This window comes from Cupressus sempervirens, unplaced genomic scaffold (genome assembly GCF_028749045.1).
Source record: "Cupressus sempervirens isolate cs-2001-9-10 unplaced genomic scaffold, ASM2874904v1 CseChr00c100012_05, whole genome shotgun sequence".
NCBI classification, from domain to species: domain Eukaryota; kingdom Viridiplantae; phylum Streptophyta; class Pinopsida; order Cupressales; family Cupressaceae; genus Cupressus; species Cupressus sempervirens.
Window position 1 is genome coordinate 674,991 of NW_028322204.1, and position 17,011 is coordinate 692,001.

Here is a 17,011-nt window from a genome sequence, read left to right on the forward strand (position 1 = left end):
AACTTCACATCCATTCAAATATTCTACAATAGATTTAATAGAGAAATTCATATTTAAAAAGTACGTAGGAGGAGGGATCTTACACCAAGTTGTTATAATATTTTTTTGTCTCCTTTACTCCTTCACCTTGTATAAAGTTCTACCATGTAAGGGTTGTTTCCTTCAACTTGGATTTGACTATCTTGACTTGTTGGTACTTAGGAACTTTTTCCCATTCAAAATAGTTGTTCAATGATTCTATCCATGCCATATAAAAATGAGCATCCATCTTCCCACCAAAAATTGGTATATCTGATTTAATATCTATATTTTTTCTGACCATATACTTAAGAGCATTTAAGAAGTTCCTCTTCTCTACACAAATCTCTTCTCTCCCAGGGGACTCCTCTTCTTCCCCTTCTCCTCTCTTTGTTTATTCATCATCTTCTCATCCAATCCCACTCTCTAAATTTTACAACTCTACCTTTAACCATCTATTCTATTTATCTCTCTCTTGTATTCTCTTAACAAGTTGTGCATTGGTTACTTTAGGAGACATGGTTTGAGCCTCTCCTTTTGATTCTTCTTTTGACGTATACTCAATTTACTTCATCCAAAGACTCCTACACTTCGACACCAATATGATATAGAGCCACTAGTAGGAAGCTTGGTTTCTTCACTTACTCACCACTTGAAAGTAGCAATACATGATTATCTTTCTACTTTTTGGTTTCCTTAAAACATGCTTACCATGTTTTTAGCCTCAATTCACATTTGTGTGACAAAATCCTTATCTTCTTCTTTACCTTATCCCTCTTCAAGCAACAAGAATAATTTAGACCTAGACTCCAATCTCCAACTTGGGGATGGGGATAAAATTTATTGTTTCCTACCACATAATGGTTAAATAAACATGTTCCAACCATTTATTTGGATCCCTCAATAGTTATAAGTATACTTTTTTCATAACAAAACTATCTTCATTGTATCCCTCCTGAAAGGGTTTTTCCCACATTTCTTACCTTTCTTCCAAATGACCTATCTAGCTAAGCACTATTTTGGATACCCTAATCTTTCAATTCCTAACTCTAACTATGAGTGTCCTAAATTATAAAATCCCACATACCTAACAAAGCCAATTGGGTAAGTGCACAAAGATGGTGTGTAAAGAGGGGGTATAATTGGATGCCTTTTTTCTAAAATAAGGTAAACCTGATCTTGGGAGAGCTATTTGATGGCCATGCACTCAAAATGAGAAACTGTGTAAATTTTTTTTGTTGTACTCCAAATCTAGTTTTTAAAATACTAAGGCTTTTAAAAAATGGATAGGATTAAGAGGTTCAAAACCCATGTGAAGGACAAATTATTCCTAGTTTTTTTTGATAAACATAACCTAGTTTATTATGTGCACTCCACAAAACATATAGTTATGTTTAGTATTTTGAAAACCCCTTTGGTAGGATGTTAGAAAGAGTGATATCTAAAAGTTTTGTATTTTTTTGTAATTTTTTGTGAGAAGTAGTTTTTTTTCTATGAATTTTTGAAGTGACCCCCTCCTGAAATTCTTTTGCATCTTCATGTGCTAGGCATAACTTGCCTAAAAATAATATAAAATAATCTTTTTTAAAAACATGTGCATAGAATCAAGTATAGAACAATAATATGTAATTTATTTTCCATTTGGTTTAGTAGATCAATAGCTATTTAAAAAATGGTACATGTATATCTGAGAGAATTTTCAAGACACTCATATAGAAAAATTAACTTCACAATGCTAATGTTGTCCAAAAACAAAGAAATTTATATGGTTAGAAAGGTGAAAAAATGTGTGAAATTATGGTGGTAATTTTAGAGATACTCACTTCACCATTTGAAAACTAGATGAAGTCAAAGATGATAATTAATCTTAGAAGATGAAAAAATGTCTAAACCAACAAAAATGGAGGGAAAACATCAACCCAAGCCTTTGGGTAGTTTAACATGCCTAATACCAAGCATGAACATGATCACACTTTTATATTTAATAAAATATTATCACATTATGCATTCTAAAAATCAATTTTCATTCTAGCCATAATGCGATCACATTCTATCTATGTAAATGTAAAGTTAATTTTAACTTTCCATTAACATTATATGAATACAGACATATTTATATTTTGTTTATCTTTAAATATATATGTAAAATATATGTAGATATATACATATATTTATAACATATTAAAATATGTTTATATCATTTATCTATGTTTTTACTCTCTCCTTCCTTACCTCTATCATCTCTCTCTCTCTCTCTCTCTCTCTCTCTCTCTCTCTCTCTCTCTCTCTCTCTCTCTCTCTCCCTCTCCATCCTAATCCTCTCTTTCTCTTCCTATCCCTATTCTCTCTCTAAATCCTACCCCCCGTTGGTTCCTAAAATTTTTGGTTGAAAACCGATGAGACTTGCTTGCTTAATGCTAGGTAATTCAACACAATTTGGCCAACGACTAGGATTGTCACTTGATGATCAAATCCTCTAAGTTTCAAGTTCTTCCAGCATAGGTGGGTGCACCTTATATGTATCAATTCTTCAAACTAATTCAAAGTTTATTTTTATAGTTTTCTTAAATGATACTCTTGATATTGCAAGTAATTCTCAAGGAGAAATCAAAACTTTTAAAATGAATATTTAGGATGCTTTAATATGTTTATGAGATTTGAAGATACAATGTACTTGAGTATAATATCAAACTTCACCAACTTCAATTAATAATAGAATTACATGAATTAACAAAGACTAATTCCTTATTCTAGATGGTAAAAATAGAGTCAGATTAGTACTACCTTCAAGATCATCAAAAAATTTCAAAGACAACACATGCACACCATCAATTACCAAACAAAGAAATTTAACATGGAATCCTAGTTCAATTTTTTTAACTTCATTACAGGAAGACCAATTGAACAAAAATAACAATGCTTGTGATTTTTGATAATCGAGAGATTGCATGTAATTTCAATCTATCAATGGTAATATGAATCTAAAAGGACAATGCGCTGAATACCAATGAGGATTATTTTGCATAATTTTTGAAACATAAAACATAGTATTTGTATTTATTTCAAAAATTGTGTACAATTGAGATGTGACAGGTTGCAATATCTACTCAAAATCTACACATATCATACATTTCTATGCTATGCCTTGTTCTTCCACTTTTAATCATATTATTTCTATGCCTATCTATCTATATATATATCTATCCTAGGGTCTTAAGGTTACTTTTTCTTATAGGAAATGAAGAGGTGAAACAATAGCTTCAGATCCTCCAAAGATAACTAACTATAACCAATTGCAATTAGACACAAAATATTTACAATAAACACAAAAAAACTTATTATTCTTAATCATCATGGTAGAAGGCCACAAAAACATGTTCAACATCTTGTTCAGGTTCACACGTTCTCATGACTAGTTTCCTTGTTTTGCTAGTATGTGTTTGATCTCTATCTTGTCCTTTTCCAACTTAAGCTCATGATAGTCACTTGCATTACTGACATTAATTTTCCATAGGTTCTATGCAACCAAGTACATGATATTGATGATGTCAAACTAATATTCTTCTTAAGGAGAGACATCCAACTATATAACTGGTTTTCGTACCTACCTTCTTATATGCTCCTGTACATGTAAACCCATCTCTATACATGCAATCAGAATGAAACTTTGCAACTAAAGAAATGACATAACCTTCACACTTAAAAATCTCCTTATTTTAACACATCATGTGAATGGATTAATAAAATAGTGGCATTTAATGATCCATTCATTCAAAAATATTGTTGAAAATATTCCACACATGCTTGGCTTGCACTTAAACACCATTAATATCATTTCCAATTAAAACTTGAAAAATTTGCATTGTACTTTCTAAGATATCTTGGGAACAATCATGTCACCTTTTCACATACTTATCTAGCTATCCCTTCTTAAACTGTGAATAACATGAATGCCATTAAAGTCTTTTCACCATTTCGAGGCACATCTGGAACAATGTCTGTGATTCAGTAAAGAACCACTATTGCATAGAGTACTTTGATCATGCTCCCCAAAACCTTAAAAATTGTGATATTGTGCGCATTTGACACAAGCACATGTGAAGTTCCAAATTTTTCCATTTTGCAAGAGATTTTGTAGCTCTCTTCTAAAATTGTGACTTAACACCACCTATGTGAAATTCCTTCCAAAAGAGAAAAAAATACCTTTTCGGATCACCTCTTGATTGAACTTTATGATCTGGCAAAATTTCACCATTTAGCGCTATCGTTCATTCAATTCCTATGAAGTTCAAATCTTTTTCTATTTCATAAACCTCCCACATCTACCCTTTTGAAATGGAAAGAAATCCTCAATTGATGAACTTTTGATAAAGTTTGAGGGTTCCAATAGTGGCTCTTTGTAAGGATGCATATTTCAGAGAAATATGACGAGAATCTAACTGTATCACAAAAAAACACACAAAAAAGAAAGAAAGACAAGAAAGTTAAACAAATAGAACTATCTAATTATACAAAATTAAAAAAGGAACATATTGAACTTAGGAGAAAAAGGGTTTGAGGAATTGTATATGTACGAGGAATTCCTAAATATTTCCATTTCTTTCTTGTACGAAGTAAGAATTTTTATCTGCCATGTTAGAAGTAAAAAAAGGGCCGAACCACAAAGCATCAAACTTGCCATGCTTCCCTTTGTCCCAATCTTTAACATTCCATTTAAGTACCCAATCTCCAATTTCAAATTATCTCTTATCATGAAGGAATTTGACCTATTTATGCTTTTCGATATTATTCTCTAATGTGGATCTTCCAATCTCATCTAGGTCAACCAATGCATTTATCCATTCTTCCATAAAATCAATGTCCTCAAGATTCTCTTCTTTCATAAACCTATATACTAGCAATAGATTATGTTGACGAGACTTTGTTTCGTGTACTACCAACATAGTAACAATTGTCACTAGACTAGAATGTTCAACCAATATTGCCTAAAAGAGTGGAAAGAAAAAAACTCTCCACCCCCAAACTTCATAAAGACCAGGTCTGAAACGTGCAAGAATAGGAAAATGTGCATATAGAGGTGACTGATTTATAATGAGGTGGGTAGAAACTAAATTATTTTTCTCTACATCTTGGTTAGGCAATGAATTACTTGAATTGGGTTGGGAAAATATCTTAGGACAGAATGAGGGGGTACAAGGAAAGAAGATGACATAAATAAAAGAGCCTACAGGGTTAGAAATTTAGTCTACCTATAGTATACTTTTGTACTATTTTTATCAACAATACATGGTTGAATGGTGGGATAACTTACATACATGATCGATCAATCAATCTAACATACACAAGTTTTCCAAATGAAATGGTACTGAAGTAAACAAAATTATTTATTTTTATCCAAGCCAAGGAAGATAATCAAAACAAAATAGAAAGATATCACTATTTTTGAAGATAAATGAATGCCATATAAAGCACTACACGGTTTTTCTACTCAAAACACAACTTATAAATACAACATGCACTGGATGAAAAAATATTCTAGAAAAGATAATACAACTTGCATTCATGAAAAATGGTGTGACAATATTATGGATGATAAAATCATCAAATTAGTGACCCTAGAATAGTCAACATTCTTCTTATTTATAGGTGAGTATCCACAAGTTAGGTGGGAAACTAACTTTTCCTTAACTAACCCACCCACCACTTTAATTAAAAAAATATACTGCTATCTTCATGCATAAACAATTGTAGAAAAGGGAAGTTACCCTTGGAAATTCATGAAAAGGGGAAAAAAAAAAGCGAGAAATAGAAGGGAGGGGATTTCCCAGGGAAAATCCGATCTTTAAATACTGATTTCCATATACTTTTTTTTGTCAAATATTTGACAGTATCTCCATGAGGCACCCACTGGTTGATAAGAGTACTCCACTTCTATGACAATCTTAAATGCATCAGGTATGCAGGGAAACACACAATTGACATAAAATAGTTCTTTTTATATGCCACCATTAACTACCTGCTACATCATTAATAAGTGTTGAGATTACGTGTGTTGCACACATTGCATAATATTGTTATATTATATTATTTTATTTTACTATGTAATGTTGCACCTAGGAGAACCTAGATGGATGTGAGACATGGAGAGATTCCCGTGGGATATACTTGATGTGTTGTATTGTAACATTGCAATAATATTTGATGTAATTATTTAATATTAGGGAATTAATGGGTTAGGTAGAACATGGTTTATGTAATATAACTTGGTGGTTTTGTGGGACTTCCTACTATATAAGAAACCACAAGGGTAATTGTAGAGACAAGACAAAAGGTAAAAAGGAAAAAGAGAAAGTTGAGCAAGACAAGACTTGACAGGTTAGCCAAGGGAGCATTTGTGAAGGTTGGAAGCATGCACTACTACATTTGACCTCATTTTTCTACCAAAAATTTCAACCATCAACTAAAAAAGTTTAGGTTGGTTAGACTGTAGAAGGCAATTTTTTTTTTTTTTTTTTTTCATATTTAGCCCTGTGTTGGTCAAAATTTTGACCAACACATGTAGGTCAGAATGTGTTGGTCAAAATTTCGACCAACATGGGGCTAAAATGTGATTTTTTTTTCCTATTTGTTGTTTTTTTCATGCACAAGATCATTTGCATTTTGTTGGAGTTGGAAACTTGATGCTCTTGCCTTGGTTCTGCCCTAGCTTGCTCATGGTTGGAGTTGGAAACTTTATATTTTGAAGAGGATGCTGGTCGGTGCAAAATGGTTTGGACCATGGAGGGTCACCATGTTAGAGTAGGGGCATTATCTTGCAGTTCCAACATATTATCTTCAAGAAGTAGGGATCGAAACATCCTTCAACGTGATATTCATGCTCAAGATGACTTTGTCAGCAAGCTTGTAGGCGACAAGTCAAAGTTAAACCTATAATATTGACAAAGTGATGCAGGAGCATCCAGAGGTATAAGGGCAATCCTGTGTCACCCAAAAAAAATGTACTTAGACTTAGTTTCTGTTTCATGTCTTTACATTTTTGGATACCCATTTGGGTCAAATAAAGGTTCCAACTCTCACAGTTCAACTATCAGTGTGCTAGAAAATCTCAAAAAAATAGGAGCATGTAATTTGGCCATCATTTTGGTGACCTAGAAGGTGTGAATTGGCCAGATGAATGTAATTGTGATTTAGAGCATTCCAAAAAAAGAATCAGGTTAAAAGGCCCCACGGTTTGAAAGTTATTGCAATTTTTCGAGTTTTGGAGACCTCCTAAGAATGCTTCAAAGTCAGGTTAGGGGCATTAAATGACCTTGAAAAGGGCCAAAAAATGGGGGACGATTGAAGCTGGTCCATAGGGCTATAGAGAACTTCAAGAGCTTTCCGAAAATGTAAACGGTTCGTCAATCAGAGTTACGGTTCAAAAGTTATGCCTCTCGAAAGTTCGGTTACCGTTTCTGGATCCTTCTAGATTTGTGCCGACTTCTACCGCAGCTTTCAGAACCTTCTATTTGGTCGATGGGTGCCTACTAGCACTTTCTAGAATGTACTCCTAGTCCTTAGCCCTCTGGGATCTATTTAAGGAGATTTTTGGCATTGTAAAAGGCAGTTCGGAGTGGAGTTTGAGAGGAGGTACTGAAAGGAGAAATTATCTCTAGATTTATGCCATTGTAAGCCCTTAGGGCATGTTTTGAAGTTTATTTTCTCTGTACTATTTGTACTAGCTTATTTTCTCAGTTAATACAATTTCCCTTTTCTGTTGTGTCCATTCTGTTCTTGGGTTGTGTCCCCATCAAGTGGTATCAGAGCTGGTTTTCCTGAGTGTGTAGACAAAGCGCCGATTGTGAGGTAGTTTGCACCAGGACTGTGTGGTTGTGGGATCGAGTTAGAAGATGCCTCCATGAAGAGAGCGTGGTGTAAGGGCCAGAGCTATTAATCCTGAAGAGGTTAGAGCCCTCCAAAGGCAGGTGCAGGCATTGCAAGAGGAGCTCCGTAGAGGAGCAAATGTTGCCGCAGGTGACAACAGTGAGGATGAAAATGAAGAGGAAGTAATGGGACTAGAAGAGGAATTTGACAGGGAAGTTCTGAATCATGCAGAGGAAAGGCTTTTTAGGGCCATTACTAAGTTTGGGAAAAGACCCAAAATTGAAGTGGGTGTATTTTCAAGAAATTTGAAACCAGATGAGTTGATCGATTGGATCAATGAACTGGAAGAATACTTTGAGTATGAGGATATCAGGGACCCAGATAGGGTTAAGTTTACAAAGGCCAAACTAAAAGGCCATGCCAAAATCTAGTGGCAAGAGGTCCAATTGGAAAGAAATAGAAGAGGAAAGGAGAAGATCACAAGATGGGATTGCATGGTGGACAAATTGAAGAAGCAGTTCATTCCTGCGGACTATGAGCTTGATTTGTTTAAGAAGATGCATGGGTTAAAGCAAGAAGGAAGATCAGTCTAATAATATATAGAGGAATTTTACCGACTCTTGATTAGAGCGGGACATGCAGAAGAAAATAAGGAGAAGGTTGCTCGTTATATCAGTGGGTTGCGACCTAGCATCCAGGAGGAATTAAGTCTGGTAAGAATGACCAGCATTGAAGAGGCATACCAATTTTCCCTATGAGTTGAAGAGAAGCTGAATAAAAGGTTTGAAGGAAGACAAAGAGGGCGCGGTCAAGGAGGAAGGGGAAGCGGTAGGTCATCTGGAGGCCGCAATGAAACCCAAAAGAAAAATGAAGATGTGGGTACTAGCAGGAACCAGAGGAATGATGGTTTCAACCACTCCCATGATCAAGACTTTGGAAATCAGAGAGAAAGAGGTAGAGGACATGGAAAAGGAAGAGGAGGCTTCTGTGGTACCTGTTTCCATTGCAATGAAAAAGGCCATCGTGCCTTTGAATGCCCTCAACGACAAGGAAGGATAGATAGGAGAACTGAGCGCCAAGCTAGGGTTGTTCATGTGGATGAGGATGCACAATCATCACATTCAGAGGATGCAGAAAGAGGAGAGACCTTGGTAAATGAAAGAGTCCTACTAAGTGGTGAGATTGAACTAGGACAATGGAGGAGTTTGTTCCGTACCAGATGCAAGTGTGAGGATAAATATTGTGATGTGATCATTGATGGTGGTAGCACTGATAACTTGGTATCAGAAGAGATGGTCTCTAAGCTGAAGCTCAAGAGGGAGAAACATCCCCAGCCCTATCGGATTACTTGGGTAAAAGATGATCATAAGGTCATGGTAAGTGAACAATGTTTAGTAAAATTCAAAATTGGGAGTTACCATTATGAAGTTCTCTGTGATGTTATTTTGATGGATGTTTGCCATCTATTGTTGGGTAGACCATGGCAGTTTGACAGACATGCAGTAGATGATGGACATGCAAACACATACTCTCTGACAAAGGATGGAGTTCGCCACAAATTGAAGCCCATGAAAGAGGAAGGGGAAAAGGTATGTAGTAGTGCTAGGATTTTTCTTGTTGATGAAAGGAAGTTTTTGGATGGCATGAAACATTAGCATATGTGCTATGCTTTGATTCCTAGGAAAGATAAAGAAGGTAGTAGTGAAATACCGGTTGAAGTTTCGAATTTACTAGGGGAGTTTGGAGATATTATCTTTGATAATGTTCCAGATGGATTACCACCAGTAAGGCAAATCAGTCATTAGATAGATCTGATTCCAGGAGCTAGTTTGCCTAACAAGGCTGCTCACAGGATGACTCCTATTGAAACAGAGGAGCTAAATAGACAGGTTTAGGAGTTATTGAGGAAGGGCTTGATTCGAGAGAGCCTGAGTCCATGTGCAGTACCTGCAGTACTCGCACCAAAGAAGGATGGAGAGTGGAGGATGTGTACAGATTCTCGAGCTATAAATAGGATCACCATCAAGTACCGGTTTCCTTTGCCAAGGATGTATGATATTATGGACTACTTGAGTGGAGCTCAGTACTTCACAAAGATAGATCTGAAGAGTGGTTATCACCAGATACGGATTCGAGAAGGAGATGAGTGGAAAACAACCTTCAAGACCAAGGAGGGTCTTTATGAGTGGTTAGTCATGCCCTTTGGATTGACGAACGCCCCAAGCACCTTCATGCGACTCATGAATGAGGTACTTAAGAAGTTCTTGGGAAAATTTGTTATTGTTTATTTGGATGATATTTTAATTTTTAGCAAGACTTTGGAAGAACATTTATTGCATATTCGTAGTGTCCTTGAAATGCTAAGGGAAGAGAAACTGTTAATTAATCTAAAGAAGTGTAACTCTGCAAAAAGGGAGTTAGTTTATTTGGGGTTTGTTATATCACCTGAAGGTCTCAAAATGGATCCAGAGAAGGTAAAAGCCATCTTACAATGGCCTACTCCAAGGCCTGCTACTGAGGTAAGATCATTTCATGGTCTGGTGAGTTTTTACAGGAAGTTTATTAAGAATTTCAGTGGCATATGTGCACCCCTAACTTATACAATAAGAGGGGATAGAAAAGAGTTCAAATGGACTGCAGGAGCTGTGAGAAGTTTTGAATTGCTGAAGAAGAAGGTAACAGAACAACATGTGTTGGCGCTTCCAGATTTTAGAAAGGTTTTCCAGGTGGATTGTGATGCTAGTGGTAGTGCTATTGGGGCTGTATTAAGCCAAGAAGGTAAGCCTATTGCATATTTTAGTGAAAAATTGAATGATGCAAAGAAGAAGTATTCTGTTTATGATCAAGAGTTCTATGCAATAGTTCAGGCCTTAAAGAAATGGAGGCATTATTTATTGCCAAAGGAATTTGTTTTTTATACTGATCATCAGGCATTACAGTACCTAAATAGCCAAGGTAAATTGAATCAGAGGCATATGAAGTGGGTAGAGTTCTTGCAGAGTTATACATTTGTGTTGAAGCATAGAAGTGGAAAATCTAACAGGGTTGCAGATGCACTAAGTAGGAGACAGTTGTTGCTTACAATAATGCAGGTTGAAGTAGTTGGGTTTGATGAACTCAAGAATTTGTACCCTGAGGATCCTAATTTTGCTGAAGCATGGAAAGCTTGTAAAGAACCTATTGCTGTAGATAGAACCAAGTGGTTAGACTATTTGATTCAAGATGGCATGTTGTTCAAAGGTAGTCAATTGTGCATTCCAAGGAGTTCCATGAGGGAGAATTTGATTAAGGAAAAACATAGTGGAGGGATGGCAGGACATTTTGGTCGAGATAAGACCATTGCCATTCTTAGAGAACATTATTTTTGGCATCAAATTTCACAGGATGTGAAGAAGTTTGTACAGAGTTGCCAGGTTTGTCAAGTTGCCAAGGGGTTTAGTCACAATACTAGCCTATATCAACCATTGCCTATTCCATCAAGGCCATGGGAGGACATAAGTATGGATTTTGTTCTTGGATTGCCAAGGACACAAAGGGGTAATGACTCAGTATTTTTGGTGGTTGATAGGTTCTCCAAAATGGCAGATTTCATTCCATGCCACAAAACTCATGATGCTGTCCATATTGCAGACTTGTTTTTCAAAGAGGCGGTAAGACTACATGGTCTTCCAAGGAGCATAGTTTCTAATAGAGATACTAAATTTGTGGGGTATTTCTGGAGGACATTGTGGAAAAAGTTAAGAACAGACTTAAAATTCAGTTCCACGCATCACCCACAAACTGATGGCCAAACAGAAGTGGTAAACAAAAGTCTGGGCAATTTGCTGAGATGTTTAGTTGGGGATAAGCCCAAGGGGTGGGATTTGATTCTACCACAAGCAGAGTTTGCTTACAATAACTCTATAAATAGGAGTACTGGAAAATCACCATTCCAAATTGTATATGGGAATAGCCCAAGGACTACACCAGAGCTGAGGAAGATAGAACACGGGGAGAGGATGAGTGCTGAAGCTGAGGAATTTGTTGAACATATCAAGCGTCTACATGAGGAGGTTCAGGCACACATTACCAAGATGAATCAAGAGTATAAAGCTAGGGATGATCAAAGGAGAAGACATAAGGAATTCCAAGTAGGAGATCTAGTCATGGTGCACTTACGAAAAGAAAGATTTCCAGCCGGTACTTACTACAAGTTGAAAATGAAGAAACTTGGCCCCTGCAAAATTTTGAAGAAACATGACTCAGGAAATGCATATGAAGTGGAGCTACCAGATGGTATTCACATTTCTCCCATTTTCAACATTACAGATTTAACAGAGTATCATGGTGATGGTGCAGATGAGGAGCTGGTGTTAGAGCCATGTCCAATTCCTGCTTCTAAGAAGGAGGAGATAGAAGACATTCTAGATCATCGTGTGGGTAGGAGTACCAGAAACAGGTAGTATGAAGAGTATTTGGTCAAATGGAAAGGATGACCGATCGAGGACTCAACTTGGATTTCAGCAGCTGAGGTTTCCCATTTGGGATTTCCTTTACCATTCATAAAGTGACAGGGTCACTTTTCAATCTACCCTGGGTGTCTGATGCAGGAGCATCTAGAGGTATAAGGGCAATCCTATGTCACCCAAAAAATATGTACTTAGACTTAGTTTTTGTTTCATGTCTTTACATTTTTGGATACCCATTTGGGTCAAATAAAGGTTCCAACTCTCACAGTTCAACTATCAGTGTGCTAGAAAATCTTGAAAAAATAGGAGCATGCAATTTGGCCATCATTTTGGTGACCTAGAAGGTGTGAATTGGCCAGATGAATGTAATTGTGATTTAGAGCATTCTAGAAAAAGAATCAGGTCAAAAGGCCCCACGGTTTGAAAGTTATTGCAATTTTTTGGGTCTTGGAGACCTCCTAAGGATGCTTCAAAGTCAGGTTAGGGGCATTAAATGACCTTGAAAAGGGCCAAAAATGGGGGACGAGTGAAGCTGGTCCATAGGGCTATAGAGCGCTTCGAGAGCTTTTCGAAAATGTAAACGGTTCGTCAATCAGAGCTACGGTTCAAAAGTTATGCCTCTCGGAAGTTCAGTTACCGTTTCTGGATCCTTCTAGATTTGTGCCGACTTCTACCGCAGCTTCCAGAACCTTCTATTTGGTCAGTGGGTGCCTACTAGCACTTTCTAGAATGTACTCCTAGTCCTTAACCCTTTGGGGTCTATTTAAGGAGATTTCTGGCATTGTAAAAGGCAGTTCGGAGTGGAGTTTGAGAGGAGGTACTGAAAGGAGAAATTATCTCTAGATTTATGCCATTGTAAGCCCTTAGGGCATGTTTTGAAGTTTATTTTCTCTTTACTATTTGTACTAGCTTATTTTCTCAATTAATACAATTTCCCTTTTCTGTTGTGTCCATTCTGTTCTTGGGTTGTGTCCCCATCACAAAGTGACTGGAGATTTTCTTTTATATATAAATCTCCATTTATTGTTGCATTTAAGTCCCAATCACATTGTTTGCAAATGAAAATTGAGTCATGGTCTACTTTTATATTGGTTCATAGGTATGTGGGTTGAAATGGTCATATGATAATCGAGAGCTTACATCAGGTGGAAATGATAATCAAGTTATATGTTTTTTCCTTGCAACAAAATATTACTAATGTAGTTGACACATTGTTTAGGTTGACAAAATATTAATGATAACCATTGCGAAGACAAATTGTTTCTAAAATCAAAACTTTTAACTCATACCATATCAACAAAATAGATTCAGGGCTACCATCTTCAAAAGCACATGTTTACAAAAAGGAATTCATAGGCTTTTGTGTTTATAGTTATACCACCTAAATGTGAATCCTCCTGGGTTAAATCTACCACTATGGGCAGCCCATTAACCCGACCTTCCATATACATCCATCCTCTGATGTAAGTTATTTGGATGTTTGTGCACTCTATGATCTAGAATCAAGATTATTCGAAGAGATGGTTGTGCTAAGTGTATGTATTTTTTATCAAACCTGAACCATATTTTGTCATGTGTTGATTGAGAGATAAATTTTCATTACTAGCAACTATTACCCATAAAATGAAATATGCCAAAGAAATTGTCAAATATTATGGAAGTTAAAAGTCATTTTCTGGTTATGTAGTTTGAAACAACATGATAAAATTAGTTTAAGAAATGAAAAATCAAATTCTTATACAAGAAAAAAATTGAAAAATATGGAGGATTGTATTTTTCTCGGGCTTGTGAGTGACTACATCAAAAAATAGAATATAAAATTGCAAGCTAGTATCTAAATTCATCAAAAATGGCATGAACATTATGGTTGATAAAAGAGGGCAGAGTTTGCTGAAAAATATTAAGTTTGTAGATGCTATTTTCATAGTCAAAGAGCATTCTAGATCTTGGGATAGTAATTAAAAACTAGGATGTTTTTATCTACCCTCTATATTGAAAAAGTACCTTTATGATGTTCTGATAGGATGATTCTATGTTTTAGCAGTATGCCAAGAGCTAAGCAACATTCTCTCTACTTTTGAGGATAGTCTATTTGTAATGTATATCCTCTGTTTCATTACAAGAATAAAAAAAATGGGTTATCGGGTTCTTTTGCTTTGCCATTCCTTATTCTTATCTGTGATGTTAAATACTAGGCCATTGAGGGACCATCTAAACAACTTGATGGGAGCTCCTATTTGTTTTGAGATTGAACTTAAAATCTTTTCAAGTAATGAAAGTTAACCATATTTTATTTCTTACCATTTTCTTTACCAATGTTCTAAGGCCTAATGCTTACATGAATCGATTGTGGTTGAATAATTGGTATGGTAACAATTTTTGTTATTGTGGGTGTAAGATGACAATTATTACTATAATTGTACATTTAATTCTATCTAGAGACTAAAAATCATCTATGGTGGAAGGCTACTATTCTTAAGAGTATGTTGGTGGAAGGATACATAATTAGAAAAGACTTGACTAAACCATTATGTAGATAATAGTCATATTATATTCCATGTATTAAAATACACTGTTCATTAAAGACTTTACTTCTATGTTTTTTTTCATCTTGATTGGTCACTTCATCACACATAAGTTGATCTTTGCGGAGGTTTTCTATCAAATAGTTAGCATGATTGGATCATATCTTGTCTGATATCTTACATTATAAACATTTCATTCTATTCCAAATTAAAAGGCATGGATGAGTACTGGTCAACAATAACCATGAGTTTGTTATCTTTCAATTTAGGTAGACGCTTGAGAGTAATGGACAGTAACGTTGGGTTTGAGAAGTATGCAATATTAAAATCTTAAGAATTTCCACATATTCTCATTTTGAAACATAATATTTGGGATCAATTATGTGTTCTTTGTTGTTTACATAAAAAATATTGTGAATTTGAGTTATAATTGAAGAAGTCCAACTCAGGGTGATGAGTTTTTTTAGTGCTATTTTGAGTCTTATTGGATTTGGATTCGGCATTCCAATTGGGTTGTTCATTGGATATTTCATGTTCATATATTTTTAGGAAAATAATGTGAAGGTGAGTGCCTGATTGACTATTTTTCAAATGTATTCATTTTAGATATTTATACAAATTTCCATGGATGTCGTGTTGATTTGGGTATTCACAAGAATTTCTTATTATCCATTTATAGCTAAAGATGGATGTAGTGTTGATTTGGGTATATGTAATGATTGTTTCTTATTCATTGATATCTAGAGTTTTGGCATAGTCAATTGCCCTATTTATTTTGTCAGTTGGATCTTCAGTTTGTGTGTACAAGCATATATGTTAATTGATTTGTTCATTTCCCATGTTTGAATTTTTAGTTAAGTGTAATTGTAAGGCAACGAGATTATTATGTATATGCGTGGGTACATGTATATGTGCATTGATTTTGGTTTTTAAAAGGATTACTCCTTGTATATACAAGTCATCTGCACTATTAATTTGAGTGTTTGAATTTTCAGCATGTATGTCTATGTTTTGATTTTTAGTTTTCATGTGTGTGCAACCGGGTCCAATTATTGTGTGTATATGTATATGGTGTATCCATAGACTTGGGGTTTTTGTAAGGATTTTTCGTTTTATCATTTGATGTTTTGGCAATTGGCTGGCTTGTTTCTTTAGGTATTTAAATTCTTAGACTTCATGAAATTATTTTTGCTCTACTGATTTGATTAATTGATTGGTTATTGATATATGCATGTGTGTGGGAAATATAGGTATTTTAAATTCTAGTTTCAATGTATATATATATTCCTATTGCATTTATTTTATTGGCAATTGTAACATACCAATTGCTGATATATGTATCAATGGGATGATTATTATCTCAATAGGTTGCTAATAGGTTGATTGCGTTGATTTGGATTCCATTAGGATTGTCTTTATCCCTTGATATTTGACATTGTGGTAGACCATGCAATCTATTGTTTGATAAGTATGAGATATTTTCCACAGTAAGTCAAATTTGTGATTTTACTATCAGGATTTAACTGTGTAGTTTTTGAGTCAAACTCATTGACCCATGTTTCATGAGTAGTGATTCACACGATTCCATCTCTCATTAGAATAAATGGAACACTTAGCACTCATTGGATCTAGGTGATGCTCATAGAGGTGAAGCACTGGGACTTCCAGGAGGTCACCCATCCCAATACTACTCCAGCTCGAGTGTGCTTAACTACAAAGGTTCCTCAATGAGTTTGACTCAAAAACTATACAGTTAAATCCTGATAGCAATATTACAATCTATTGTTTGTTAACTTTGGTCTTTAAATTATTAATGTTTACATAAATTCGTATAAAGATGTGTGCATTATGCATGCATCAATAAGGATTGTGTCTCTTCTCTTGATATCAAAATTATAGCCAGTGAATGTATAATTTGGTACTTGTATTCTAGTCTTGATGTACTTATCTTATTGGACATTTTAGTTTTTCTGTTGCTGATATATAGATGTGTGGTGGTTATTTTATTTGAAGATTGATGACTGGGAGCATGTTTTGATTTTGGGTTTCCTTTGGGATTGTCCTCATCCCTTATTTTTTGATGTTCTTCCAAAATTGATAGGCTTGTCAATTTGGGAAATGTTATCCTTGATGTACTTCTATATACATAGAAATATG